This window comes from Mustela nivalis, assembly GCF_964662115.1.
Source record: "Mustela nivalis genome assembly, chromosome: 7".
NCBI lineage: Eukaryota > Metazoa > Chordata > Mammalia > Carnivora > Mustelidae > Mustela > Mustela nivalis.
In genome coordinates, this window is record NC_139026.1 from 144370934 (window position 1) to 144384681 (window position 13748).

Consider the following 13748-nt stretch of genomic DNA (forward strand, 5'->3'; position numbering starts at 1 on the left):
TGGAGCACTGGGTGTGGTGCAAAAATAATACTGTTATGCTGAAAATAAAAAATAAATTAAAAAAAAAAGAAAGGACTCGGGACTGGAGAGCAGAGACCAGAATGTGACCTCTGGCACGTGGGAACCACTCTGTGCCCTTCCATTGTGGGAGCCCACGAGGTGCCTTCAGTGGCCAGCCTGGGTTGGGTTTCTCCTACTTGCAGCCCAAAGGCTCTTCCTCGAGACGCCCCCAGGCAGCTGGTCAAGGCAAGGCTTGGTGCGGCATAAAGTGAGCCAGACCGCTGGGACGCTTGTGGGTCGGCGGCTCCGGGTGACGCTTTCTCACCTCGTTGAGTTTCTGCGGCTCCTGCAGACAGTCCGGACTGGGACACCCACAAGCCCACGTCTGTCGCACGTCCATGTGGTATCCTGAGTGTGCCTTCCTCGCTCGGATCCTGACAACGAGGAAGATGGAAGACAAGTGTCCGTCCTGTGTTACAGTTTCCGGTACCATCTGTACATCACACACACCGAATAGGCATCTGTGGTACCCGGGGTCCTGCACAGACTGGAACAGTCCGCAGGTGAACTGTGAAACCTAAAAGCACCCTGGCTGGAAGACGCAGCCTGACGCCACCTCTCTCCCCCCCAGGGCCCTTGAGTCCTCAGCCAGATTAGCGGCCTCCTGGGTTGTGTGGACGCTTGGCTCACACCAGCTCCCTGTCCATGCTTGGCGGAGATTTCCAACACAGTGGTACAGGCTTCTCCAGTCTGTGGAATCCCCTAAATAAAAGAGAAGCCCCCCACATCCTAAATAAAAGGGGAGGAGATGATGTCTTCTGTTTTGGAAAAACCACACCCACCCACAGTGCATCCTGGGGTGCGCCCGAGATGAAATTCGTGGAAAATGGAAGGTTCTGGAAGACGGTGCCTAGAAGGGCCTGTGTCGCTGCATTAATGGTATTGTCTCTGCCATTATGGGGACAATGGCAAGGCTCTACCCGGCATTACAAGTAAAAGGCAAGCGTATCTCCCTCATGTGAGGTGCATTGCTACCATTTCCAGAATGAGGAAGTTGGTCTGTCTGGGAATAAATTTCAAGGCACTACGAACACTATTTGCATAGTTACTTCCTGGAACTCTGGAACTGCCGTCTTTTTGAGGCCGTGTATTCAGGAGCAGGGAGAATAGGCCCATTGTCTCCCTGACGGCGCGTTCCCCGGTGTGATTAGAACAACTGAGAACCCAGAGCGCGCTCCCGACTCCAGCCACGAATGCAGAGTGGCCCAGCCACACAGCGTCAAGGTCCCAAGGACGTGAATTCAGAAATGACAAAATCACAGACGTCAACAACAGCTTGCCTCCCTCCACGCCAGGCTTCCATCCAGATGGAGTGAATCCTCCCTTATCGGCAGCACCTTCCTCTGTGACCTGACTCAAGCCCTGCAGTGCTCGGGGTCCCTCTGAGAGCCTCTGAACTACCCTGCCTGCTCCTGCTCGCCCACGGGTCACCGACAACCAGGAGTGTTTGCACGGTTTTGCAGACTTCCCAAGACACTTCCACTCGTGATTTTGTCCCGGCCTCGTGAAACTCTGAGGTGAGAGGACATTTATTCTTACCACAATTTTGTTGATGAGTGATACTGGGACCCTGAAAAGGTCAGGGGTTCCCTGCATAGTGGCCGAGCTTCTGTGCCTTGACCTGAAGCCGGAGCCTGAGATCAGGAGTTTACGATCAAAATCCCACGTGCTTTCTACTTCGGTGGCGCTCCGACTCTGAGTGGATGTGTGGTGGGGCAGGGGGAAGATCTCGGGGCGCCAGCCCTTGAGCCTGTGCGGGTTGGGAGCGCGGCTTTATGCTCGAGGTAGCTTCAGGTATCAACGCTCACGCTGGCCATGAGCTCAGTTGCTTGGGCATTCATTCTTGCCGGCTGAGCAAGCAGGTCACAGGTGTGAATGGTACCTTCCCAGGTCCCTCAAACCCCTGGATGCCCCACAGGACACATCTTCCTCCGATGCCCTTTGCAGATTCTAGCTCTTCTTGCCCAGGTGTGTTGGCTCAAGGACCCACCACATTTTGCCGACCTTTCCACATCCTCTTGCATTTTAATCACAAGCACTCTGCCTTGGACGCCTCCTGCATGGTGTGGGTGTCTGCTACCCCTGCAGCTCCGCCGTGGGCACGGGGACCCTGCACTCTGGCCGTCCATCCGTGCACCAGAGGAATTGCACACCACGGTTTCCGGCCACCCTCACGGGCTCTCAGATCGCTTAGTGCTGCATTTCTCTTCTTCCCTGACGGAGTGGTTCTCCCACAGCTGAATGGGGGGAAATCCCATTAACAAGTGGGAAATAGCACTTATTTAGTTTTTTGTCAAGTTTAAGAGGCTTAAATTGGTTCCAGTCTCTAAACAAACCTGCTTCAAGTCATAAAAAGCGGGGAAGGCACATTCAAGTCTATGCTTACACAACAATACACTTTGTCTCTACTTAAAAAATGTTTGCAGACCACCTGAACAGCAAACACACCATGCATGGGTGTGTGGGGTTGCTTGTGATCACAGAAGAAAAACACTGGTGTAAATGTGCAATCAGGGGAGAGTCTTAGGGTCCCTTTCAATTACTCCTGAAATTCCGTGATGGACAAATTCAACTTCTATATCTTTAAGACTATTACAAATAAGCGCACAGAAAACGCTTATAAAATAAGAGAAATATTCTTTTCTAGAGCAACGTTTCTTGCCAGCAGCCCATTTCCCAACAACGTTGAATTGTCCACGTGGCAGAGAGATGCCAGTGGGATGAGTGCACGGACACAGAGGACTGTCCATGGGAAGGTAACACAGGGCAGCCTCTGCGCCTGCAGGGGCAAAATATGTTGGTCTGGAAATGTGGGGAGTCTCTGAGTCCAAAAACCTCCGCCAGCCAAAGCCTCTCACTCGCTCACCCTGGACTCCCTTTGCATAGTAAGGCGCTCTCCACAGGGCCGAGGGTGAGACGCTGCGGGTCCCTCTCCCAAAGCCTGGCATCATACTCGAGGAAGATATGAATGTGCAAACTAAAACAAATCAACAGGTACCAGGATCTCCTTTTGGAAAGTCCGTCTTACTAACAGAGACACGTGTTGAACGGCGGTGCCGCTGGACGGAGGTGGTGAGGGAAGGGTGGCGGGCGGGCGGGTCGGTTGGCACCCGGCACACAGGGCAGGGGCAGATAGGAATGCAAATCCCTGATGGGGCTGCCCTCGTGGGGGCTGCAGGGACCCCCGAGGAGCCCCCAGGCTCTCCGGGACATGGCGAGGAGACGCGATCTTATCTCCGTGGGCAGTGGTCGCAGCGGCGGATGGGCAGGACCAGCCCCGGGAGGGCCCAGCCACACTGGGGCACGGAAAGACGCACTGAGGACCGACGATCCGGTGGAAGCTGGTGGACGTGGGGCCTCTCACGCGTCAAAGAGCGCACGACCCCGCCGGCTCCCACAGCCACAACCAGATGCTGACCGCACAGGCCGGGCTGGCCGAGGCCTTGCCTTTCTGCCCAGCTCCCAGGGAGGCTGCAGCTGCCGCTGCTGCTGGCGCGCATATGCACGGAGGAGCGGCCCCAAGACGTGGCGGCCCAGCCAGGTGTCGGGTCATGCCCGCACCGTCTGATGGTGGCCAGAGCGGACTGCGGGAGCTAAGGGCACAGGTGAGGCTTTTGTCCCGGGAAAGTCTCCAACCAGACAGCACGGGGGATGCTGAGCTGAGACCTCTGGTCGTTCACTCCGCCGCAGCCAGCCTCCCCGAGCCGGATGGTCTCTTTCTTACTGACCTTTCACGTCCCCTCAGGTGGTTCTGTGGCATCTGAGTGTGAAGGGCATCTTTTTCCTTCCCATTTTGCTCCTTCCCGCCTTCCTTTTGTTTTTTTTTAATGGGAGGTTTTTATGCCGGTCTCTGAGTTCGGACATTCAGTACAAGTTCTTATTTTTTTAAGGTTTTACATCCTCTCCCTCGATGGATATGTGACAATACAGTCTGATTGTTCTAATCATGGCACGTATGGCAAATAATGACTAATGAAACTTGGTGCAATGTGGCATATGGGAGTTCGCCGATTGCTTTTGCTCACACTTTCTCTTTTAATCCTTGCGATGCTCTGGGAGAATCTAGCATGTGTTCCATTCCACATTCCAGGGACAAAGTCCAAGCCAAACATGGCATTTTCTGAGAATCTTGCCTTTCTCATCCCATGGACCAAATAAGCAGGCTGACATTTTAAAATATGTTTATCCCCAAACCGGTTTACTGGCACCATACGTGAGAATGCTCTGTGCGGGGTTCCGGCAACGTGGAAGCTTCAGGAACAGGGAGGCGAGCCCAGGAGAAAGTGATGCGCCCACGGCAGGGCTCCTCGTCCCTCCTGTGCCTTGTCCGACAAGGCTGAATGCAGAGAGGGCAGGCGTCCTCTGTCCACTGGGGCTCTTGGAGCTGCCCCAGGCTGGACCTGGTGTCTGAATTGAAATCACTCCACAGAACTCACTCGGACGCCCTACCACATATCCCCACAAATGGGCCCACCAGAGCTACTTCTTGGCAAGTATGCCAGTGTCCACGCCTGTAGCCCTGATTCTGAGAAGAGTTCATGTGCCGATCTATTAAAGTTCACTTGGAAAGGAAGGACCCAATTTTGGATGGACCCAAGGATGTCATAAAAGTTTCCATTTAGAACATGCATTTTTGAATTGTAACTGACACATTTTTGACCTGAAACCCAAGAAACATGAAGGGTAAGTAAAACCACGTTCACTGTCCCCAGGTAATCGGAAGGTAATAAGAATTCAGAATCCACATTGGGGAGGGTATGTGCTTTGGTGAGTGCTGTGAAGTGTGTAAACCTGGTGATTCACAGACCTGTACCCCTCGGGATAAAAATATATGTTTATAAAAAATAAAAAATTAAAAAAAAAAAGAATTCAGAATCCATGCAATGAAAAGATTTCCTTTAAAATTTAAGACACAAGATCATTTTTAAATTGCTTTACACTCGGTGTATTTCAGTGACATCAAGAAGTCTTACGTGAGTTCCAGGGGAGTCATTGACACCTCCAGTCAGACAAAATGTCCTCCCCAAGCAGATGGCTGGTCCTACCCCTGCCCTGTTGGGAGGAGCCCGAGCGGACCTGCGCGGGGTGTCCTGAGTCTGTCCAGGCGGAGCTGGAAAGACCAGGTGGATGAACGGCCTCGGAGGGCGTCCGTCAGGACTCCGTATGTCTTCGATGACAATGCACCGGAGAGTCCTATCTGACTTGTAGACCTTTTCTTGTAAATGCCACCTGCAGGCCATTCTTGTCAACACATGCCCAGAATTATAAACATCTCAGGTATTTTAGGATTGTGTGAAGGTTCTGTGAATATTAAAAAAACAAAAACAAAACAAAAAACTATGGTGTGGCTGTTGTCCGGTGTTCGTCTCTGAATCCGACCAAACCAAATCTCATGGGCAAACAAGAAAAAAGAAAGATAATCCTTTCCTGCTTCACTTGGGCCTGGTCCCTGGCACCCACCTGTCTGGGAGGAGCCCGAGGGTGAGCGCGAGGGCAGGAGGGCTCTGGGCCTCCACCAGCCAGTGTGAGGACCGGCCACAGGCAGGAGACATTACCTGCAAGATCCGAGGGCTGAGGGGTGGGATCAGAGATGGTGGGGATGGAGAGGGACCTGCTGGGCTCCCCTGGCCCGGGACAGCAGGGTGACGAGAGAGTACAGGGGCGGAAGGACCAATCCTGCAGGGCCCTGAGCCAGGCTGAGCAGTGTCCACTTCCAAGTGCAGCAGGAAACTTATGAAGGACTTGAATTATAAAGGACATTGCACCACGATGGGGGAGATGCTGGAGGCAGTGGGTAACACAACACACGTATGTGTGCTCAGATATGAGGACGCAGGACAAAACACACACGATGGGGTCCAGATGCAAGGCAGAGAGGATGGGGACCCAGGGCAGGTTGAGATATGAGGCAGAGATGTCAGTGAGTCTCCACGGCCCCAGGATGCCGGGAGCAAGAAGGGCAGATTCTGTCTCGGATGTGTCAGCTGAGCTTGTTGCCTGGAGGACTGAAGAGGTAGCTGACATTTATGGCTGGATTTCAAGGAGGGATCTGAGGAGGAGAAGCAGATATGGGGTGAGTTGAGACCACATGAAGAAATCGTGGGAGAGGGCCAGAACCCAAGACAGGTCTCTGAGAGTCACAGAAAGGCGGCTGTCAGGGAGGCGGGGCAAAGGGAGAGAGAGCATGGCCTCAGCGTCAGTTGGTTAGGTCACATTTCAAGGAGGGAATGGTCCACAGGGGACACAGCAGCTGAGAGGGCCGTTGAAGTAAAGACGAACGTCTTTGATTTAGCAAAGAAAACTGGCAAAGATCTTAGGGTGGTTGGAGCAGTGAGAGATGGGGAGAGATGTTGGCGTAGCAGTGGTGGCCCGGGCAGCTGTGGACAGTGTTGGAGGTGGACGAGCGCCTCCGCGTGTGTCTGTGAGTCACCGCGCATGAGTCTTCCCCATCTGCTCTTCAGCCGGTGCCTCGTGCATGCCTGGAGGGTGCTGATGCTTTAGCAAGCCGAGCTGGGGACTCTGTCCGGGTCCACAGGAGAGCGGCCCCCGTCGGCTCCGATGGCAGGAGCAGGTGAACATGAAGACATGTCGCTTGAGTTCTGTGTCGAGACCGGGCAGTGTGGCTGGCAGAGCGGTTGACTTCACACCGCGTCTACCCATGAGATACTCATCCCTTGTGACTGCTGGAGGGTGAACGAAAACAGTTGACATTAAAGTCAGCGACATTCAGTGGCATTAATGTGTTTCAAGTGGCTAGTGGCCCCAGTTCAAGATGGCCCAGACTGTGTGCCTCCCGCCTGCAGGGACTCCCCCTGCCCAGCACTGAGCTGGATACAGGATGCCGCCCAGAAGTCATTAGACAAGTTTGAGGACCGCGGTCGGACACGGGCATGACCACCCTGAGTCAGTAGCTGGGAGCCTGCCAAGTGACCAGAAACATCAAGGTAGAGATCCAAGTCATCACAGGTGCTCAGGATCCGGGGAACGAATTGACAGCAGGGCGCCCAGAGCAGGGCTCCCAACCGCATCTCCCCACAGCCTCGGCCGGGCCCCCTGTGCAGCCACGTCCTCCCAGAGACCTCGTTCCCACCAGCCCTCAGGCAAAATTCTTATCTGTGGTCAGACAGCCGAGCCATGGTCTCACACCACGGAAGGACTCAGAGATGAAACACAAACTTCCAAGGAAAATTCAAGGAAAAAAAAAAAAAAAGGAAAGAAGAAAGAAAGAAAGAAAGAAAGAAAGAAAGAAAGAAAGAAAGAAAGAAAGAAAGAAAGAAAGAAAGAAAGAAAGAAAATAAATTATAAGTGAGCCAAGGAGGAGAGCCAGTGCTATTGGAGTTGCGGGGCGAGGACATTCCCCCGCACGGGCATTGCAGGAGGAGAATAGCTCGCCCAGAAACAAATGCTGATAGAGAACAAGTTAACAGGTAACAGAGAAAGACAATTAATTCAATAAATGATGTTGAAAAATGTGTAGACTTGATTGGAGGAAAAAAAATCAATTCAGACCCTTAACTCATACCATATATAAAAATAAATTAAAGAGGAATTAAATGAAACATATAAAAAGCCGGAACATTAAAAATAACAACAGTTTAAAAGAATCGAGGAACCTTTATGTCAAGAAGAGAAGAGGACTTTCCAAGAAGAAAATCAATGGCCGAGATTACTCGCAAGATGCAGGCAGATTTGATTAATACTCAGGACCCGCCACGACGTTATGGAGGTGCAGGCTTTCTCCTCTGCTTCCTGAGGCTTGGGGGCTGGTGCTCTCTGGTCCTAGGAGCCACCGCAGCCAAGCCCCGCATGGTCACTGCCAGCCGGTGGGTCATCTGTGGGTCACCCTGGGCTTGGAGAAAGTGAAAACCATCAGAAAGTCAAAAAACATTCATTGCAAGGTGTATGAGAAGAGAAGGAGGGGGCACCTGCCTTCTGCTCAGGTCATGATCTCAGGGTCTTAGGATCGAGCCCCACATCAGGCTCCCTGTTCCCTAGGGAGGCTCCTTCTCCCTCTGCCCATCTGTGTGCTTTCTCTCTCAAATAAATAAATAAAATCTTAGGGAAAAAAAAGAAGAAGCAGCAGCAAGGGAACCATATGTTACAAGGATTACAGGCAAACTGCTTGGAACAGCAAGACAGCTTCCGACTTGCTCGTAGAACAAGAACTGCGGGGCCTGAGACACAGGAAAAGCCCCTCAGCCTCTCTGGTAATGAAAAGAAATTCAAATTCTTAAAAATGTTGAGATTTCTTTTTTCTTTCTCTCTCTCTCTCTCTCTCTCTTTTTTTTTTTTTTTTTTTTTTGGCTAACAAATTTGCAAGTGTTTCTTTTCTTCCTTTTAATAAAACCGCCGTTTCTGTTAGAATTTCTGGTAGACAGACCATCTCGTTTACTCTTGGCTAAAGTCTAAATTGGTGCGGAATTCCCGGAAGGAGTCTCTCAGTCTATAACCATAGACGGAATACCGTCCATGCCCTGTTGAGCCAGCAACTCCATTCCTAGAAACATTCTGTGATACGGAAAACTGGCTCTGCTCCTAACGGTCTGTGGGCCACCGTGGTTACTGAGGTCGTGAAGGACGGTTAACGTCAGAAGTGTTCAAGACTCAGAGACTGACTCCACCATTGGTTCTGTTACTACGATAGAATTCCGTGCAGTCGCTGACTTCGACATCAGCTGGAAATGTGAAGCTGACGAGGGTCGCTGTGGTTCCGAGTAGGGCCCCTGTGCTTGTGGCATGCGAATGAACGTTTATTTGACATGACAAACAGCGAGGGTTGTCGCCTCACATTGCCCTAGCCGCAAAGAGTCGGGGTACAGAGCGCACCCCCAAAGTAACGGTAGGCATTGCCGGGTCTGGCTAACATAAATGAGTTCTATTTCCTCCTATGGGTTTTGCCCATATTTTCAAACTTTCTTCAAAGGACCCTTCATTTATCATTTCCAGCAAAAGTGTCAACACGCGGATTTCTAAGACTAGGTTGCGGTGATGAACTAGGTTGAGCCCGTGAAAGTCCCCCTTGGTCTCATTTCTGTCCTTTTTCAAGCAGCCCAGGGATGTCTCATTTTTGTCCAGTGTGAGAGGGCACAGGGAGGGGTCAGAGTCCAAGCGTCTCTGCGGAAATGGGGAGTGAACACAAACCCAGCCATTGGCAGGAGAGAAGACCCAGAGAGAGGAGGGGTGACCCCGTGTGGGGTGTCTGGGCTGAAGGCCCTCAGGGAGGAGGGGCCCCTGTGAGTGTGTTTGTGGAGACTTTGAGGGCAGGCAGACGTTGGTTAAAAAAAGACAGGTATAAACCTATCTTTATTACCGGCTTTTTCTGTATGTAAGCATCACATCAGAGGTCAGGTTTGCACAGCTCGTCTGTACGTATTAGTTCAAGAGAAGCCAGAATACAGACTGAGGTTTCAGAAAACTTAGTTTACAGTCCAGGACCCCGGGATCACAAGGCAGATGCAGCTTTTGAATGTGCAAGAAGAGAACGGCGGCAAGCGGAACTGAGAAGGATCAGAGTTAAGTTAGAATGAGAGGGAGCGCCTACGTGCGCCCAGCCCTGTTCTGGAAACTCGGAGAAGCAGCGAAAACCACCCCTCAAACTGCTCATCATCCAGTAGATCGATATTCCGAAGACAAACATAAACTGTTTTTTTGTTGTTGTTGTTTCAAATTTTTATTTAAACTCTAGTTAATTGACCTGGAGAGTAATATTGGTTTCAGGAGTAGAAGCTGGTGATTCAGCACTTACATACAACACCCACTGCTCATCACAAGTGTCCGCCATGATGCCCGTTCCCCATGCTGCCCATCCCCCACCGTTTCCCCCCATCAACCCTCCGTTTGTGCTCTGTACTGAAGACTTTCTTGTGGTTTGCTTCCCTCTCTTTTTTTGCCCTGCTATGTTCTTCTTTTTTGTTTTTTAAATCCCACGTATGAGTGAAATCATATGGTATTTGTCTTTTTCTGACTGACTTGTTTGCTTAACATAATACGTGCTAGCCCCATCCACAGAGCTGCAAGTGGCAGGATTTCATTCTTTTTGATGGCTGAGTAATATTCCGTTATATATATATATATATATATATATATATATATAGACCACATCTGCTTTATCCATTCATCTGTCAATGGACAACTGGGCTCTTTCCACATGGCTATTGCGGACGTTGCTGTTATAAACACTGGGGTACAGGTGCCAATTCAAATCTGTATTTTTGATCCTTTGGTGAAATTGCTGGGTCATAGAGTGGATCTATCTTTAACTTTTCAAGGAACCTCCACACTGTTTTCCAGAGTGGTTGCACCAGCTTGCATTCCCACCAACAGTATAAGAGGGTTCCCCTTTCTCTGCATCCTCGCCAACACAGGTTGTTTACTGTCTTGTTATTTTGGCCAGTCTATCTGGTGTAAGGTGGTATCTCAATGTGGTTGATTATAGCTTCCTAATATAGCTTAAAGTCCAAAATTATGATGCTTCCAGATTTGCTTTTCTTTTTCATAACTGTTTTTGGCTATTTGAGGTCTTTTGCGGTTCCATACAAATTTGAGGATTGCTTGTTCTAGCTCTGTGAAAAATGCTGGCAGTATTGATAAGGATTGCATTACATGGGTAAATTGCTGGGTGCCTGGGTGACTCAGTGGGTTGGGCGATTGCCTTTGGTTCAGTTCATGATCCCGGAATCCTGGGATCGAGACCCTCACCAGGCTCCCAGCTCTGTGGGGAGTCTGCTTCTCCCTCTGACGTCTCCCTCTCATGCTCTTTCTCACTCTCTCTCTCTCTAAAATAAATAAATAAAATCTTTTAAAAAATGTATAGATTGATTTGGGTAATGTAGATATTTTCACAATATTTGTTTTTCTAATCTATGGGCATAGAATGTTTTCCATTTATGTGTGTCCTCTACAGTGTCTTTCATAGTAAGTGTTCTATAGTTTTCAGAGTAGAGATCTTCTACCTCTTTGGTAAAAGAGGTTTATTCCCAGATATCTTAGGGTTTTGATGCCATTGTAAATGGGCTCAATTCCTTGATTTTTCTTTCTGGTGTCTCATTATTGGTGTACAGAAATGCAATGGATTTCTGTACACAGATTTTGGATCCTGGGACTTCGCTAAAATCATGTATCATTCTAGCAAGACAAACACAGAATGTATAAATGGCAATACAAGACTGTGTAAGGCTTAGAAGGGTCAATCCCCAGCTCTTCAACTGAATACTACTCCCTAGAGATTTGGAAAGGAAACAAACATGAACACACACACTATAATGGGCTGAGTCCCACCTCTTCCTTCAAATGCGTATGTTGAAGTCCTAAGCTCCAGAACCTCAGAATGTGGCTGTATTTGGACATGGGGTCTTTACAGAAGTGATTAAGGTAAACTGTAGTCTTCGGGGTGGAGGCTAACCCAGCGTGACTGGGGTCCTTCGAGGAGATCAGGACATAGACAGACAGGGAAGAACAGGTGAGCAGGGGGAAGAAGGTGGCTATCCACTGGCTAAGGAGAGAGACTAGAAACCAGACCTTCATCTGGACTTGGAGCCTCCGGAGCTGTGGGGAAATGGATTTCTGTTGGCTAAGGCACGTGAGATGCGACGATGGCATCCTCAGAAACTAGTGTGCCCACCTCAGAGCTGCTTGTCAGTCAGCGCCACTCTGCCAGTGAGGTTTGGCTTTCCAGTTGCTCCACCATCTGCCTTCTTGGCCGTCACTGCCCATGACACAGTGCAGACCTCTGGTTTTACCCCTGCCCCAGAAGTGGATGGTGTTCCTGTTTCATTTAGGAAGATATGGGTATTAGAAGGACTGACCATGTATTTTTCGTGTCAAAAACAAAAGGACAGGACATTGCAATACTTTTCCCACCTCCCTCCATGTCCATTTCAGATTCCACACCAAGGACTTTGAGAAAAAGAGCCACAGGGTCTGATTTAAGCATCAGAGCCACAGGGTCTCTCTGTGGCTGGTGGGCCCTGGACCAGTGCCCTCCCTCATGGGTAGCTCTCCCAATTAGCACTCTGGGGCTGTTTCCTCGCAACCAGACCCACCATGTCCCAGAGGCCCCAGGCACCCTCTGACACGAGTTTTGAAATGCTGCGTTGAGAAAGACAGCAGCAAATATGAACTTTCACTCAGATTCGTAAAGGTCCTGTGACCCCCAAATGCTTGAGAGCGACCAGGAAGCTCTGTGCATATTGGTGGCGTGTACAGTATTTTAGCTCTCCTCTCTACTGTGCTCTGTTTTTTTCCTGCTTCAGATTCACCTCCTGATGCAGCTTTGGAAGAAAATGCATTGCACTGCCCATGTGCCTGGCTCAGGATTTCCAAGTACATGAACATGTCCTAAGAAATGGTCAATGTGGTTTAAGCCTCTGGTCACCCAGCCTCTGCATCCGCATTTGACTAAAAGCTTTTTCTAGGAAGGAAGTGGGGGGGAGCCTCCTAAACCCTTTCCTCTGCTGAAATCTCCCCTGTGATCAGCAAGTATGACTCACTGATTCCAGCTCAACAAACAGCTCAAATGAATGCCAACTAACAAGAAGCAGAGTGACTACTTTCCTTAGTATATTCCATAAAGTTCCGGCAAGTTTGGAAGAATTGCAATGCTATCAGGTCATAATAGTACAACATAACTTTGACTGAACCAGAAACCAAGCAAAGAAAGAGGAGAAGTAGGTGGGCAGCAGGCTACAGAGGAACCGGTCTGCAAATCGGTTCCCTGGAGCCACTGTGGCCTCCCCGCAGGCATAAATTCTGCTGGCTTTTTGCTAAGAACTCACATCAGCCTTTCACAGAAATGGAGCCCTGGTCTGACTTCCTCCTAATGGAGAACACAGACGTAGGAATCCAGAAGCAGCTCGACATTCTGGGCTGGGGCTGGGATCCCAGGAACAGGAAGACAGGCATTTTATGGGACTTCGTCCTGGGCCTCGCATGAACTGACAATACGTCGAGGGGTTTCACAATTCAAGCGTAATTTGGTTGCTAAAAAGAAAACATGCCACTTTGTTAGGTGAGTTGTCGAAATCTGTTTCTTTTTTCCTAAGGAAAAAAGTAATGTTCAAACGAGATCATTTCTCTTATAATAAGTGCTGTTTAGTAAGAATTCATTTCCACGAAGATCCAGTGATCTAATCAGCAGACATTCATTGAGCAAGCAGATGAATACACACACAGAACGCCACATCGTTGATGGAAAACAATAGTAAATGTGAAATCAATGTCCTTATTCTGGTATTATTGTATAATCATCATCATCACAACAAAATTGTGTTTGTGTCCCTCTGCACAGTTTATACCGAGACAACCCTGAGCTGAGCCTCCGGGCAGCTAAGAGACATGCCAGGAGCACACAGGTTGTGGACCTCAGAACCAGGGCCACATGTCCAGTCAGTGGGTCTACGCCGTCTCACAAACACACGCATGCAGCAGCAAACAGCCAACAAACAGGCCAACACAAACGCTGCTGCTCCTGCTGCACTTTGGGGGCCGGCTGGTGGTCCCCAAGTTCTGTCCCTGCTCTGCTGCTTACCAGCAGAGCAGTCCTGGGAAACTGGCCGCCCTGTCCATCCTCCATTTCCTCATTTCTAATGGGACAAATAGTAACATATCTTAGGGCAGCTGAAAGGGCTTTATGAGTCCGTGTGAAAGGCTATATCGTGCTTGGCCTCTAGGAAGTCTTCAGTTCTTCAGTT

At 49.8% G+C, this 13748-nt stretch overlaps 1 long non-coding RNA gene across 1 annotated transcript; it reads left to right on the forward strand.

Moving 5' to 3' along the window:
• Positions 1 to 1158: 1158 nt before the first annotated feature.
• Positions 1159 to 5375, forward strand: LOC309868392. The gene is made up of 3 exons (XR_014313680.1): positions 1159 to 1577; positions 2708 to 2816; positions 5015 to 5375. It is a non-coding gene; the product is annotated as an uncharacterized lncRNA (long non-coding RNA).
• The last annotated feature ends 8373 nt before the right edge of the window (positions 5376 to 13748 follow it).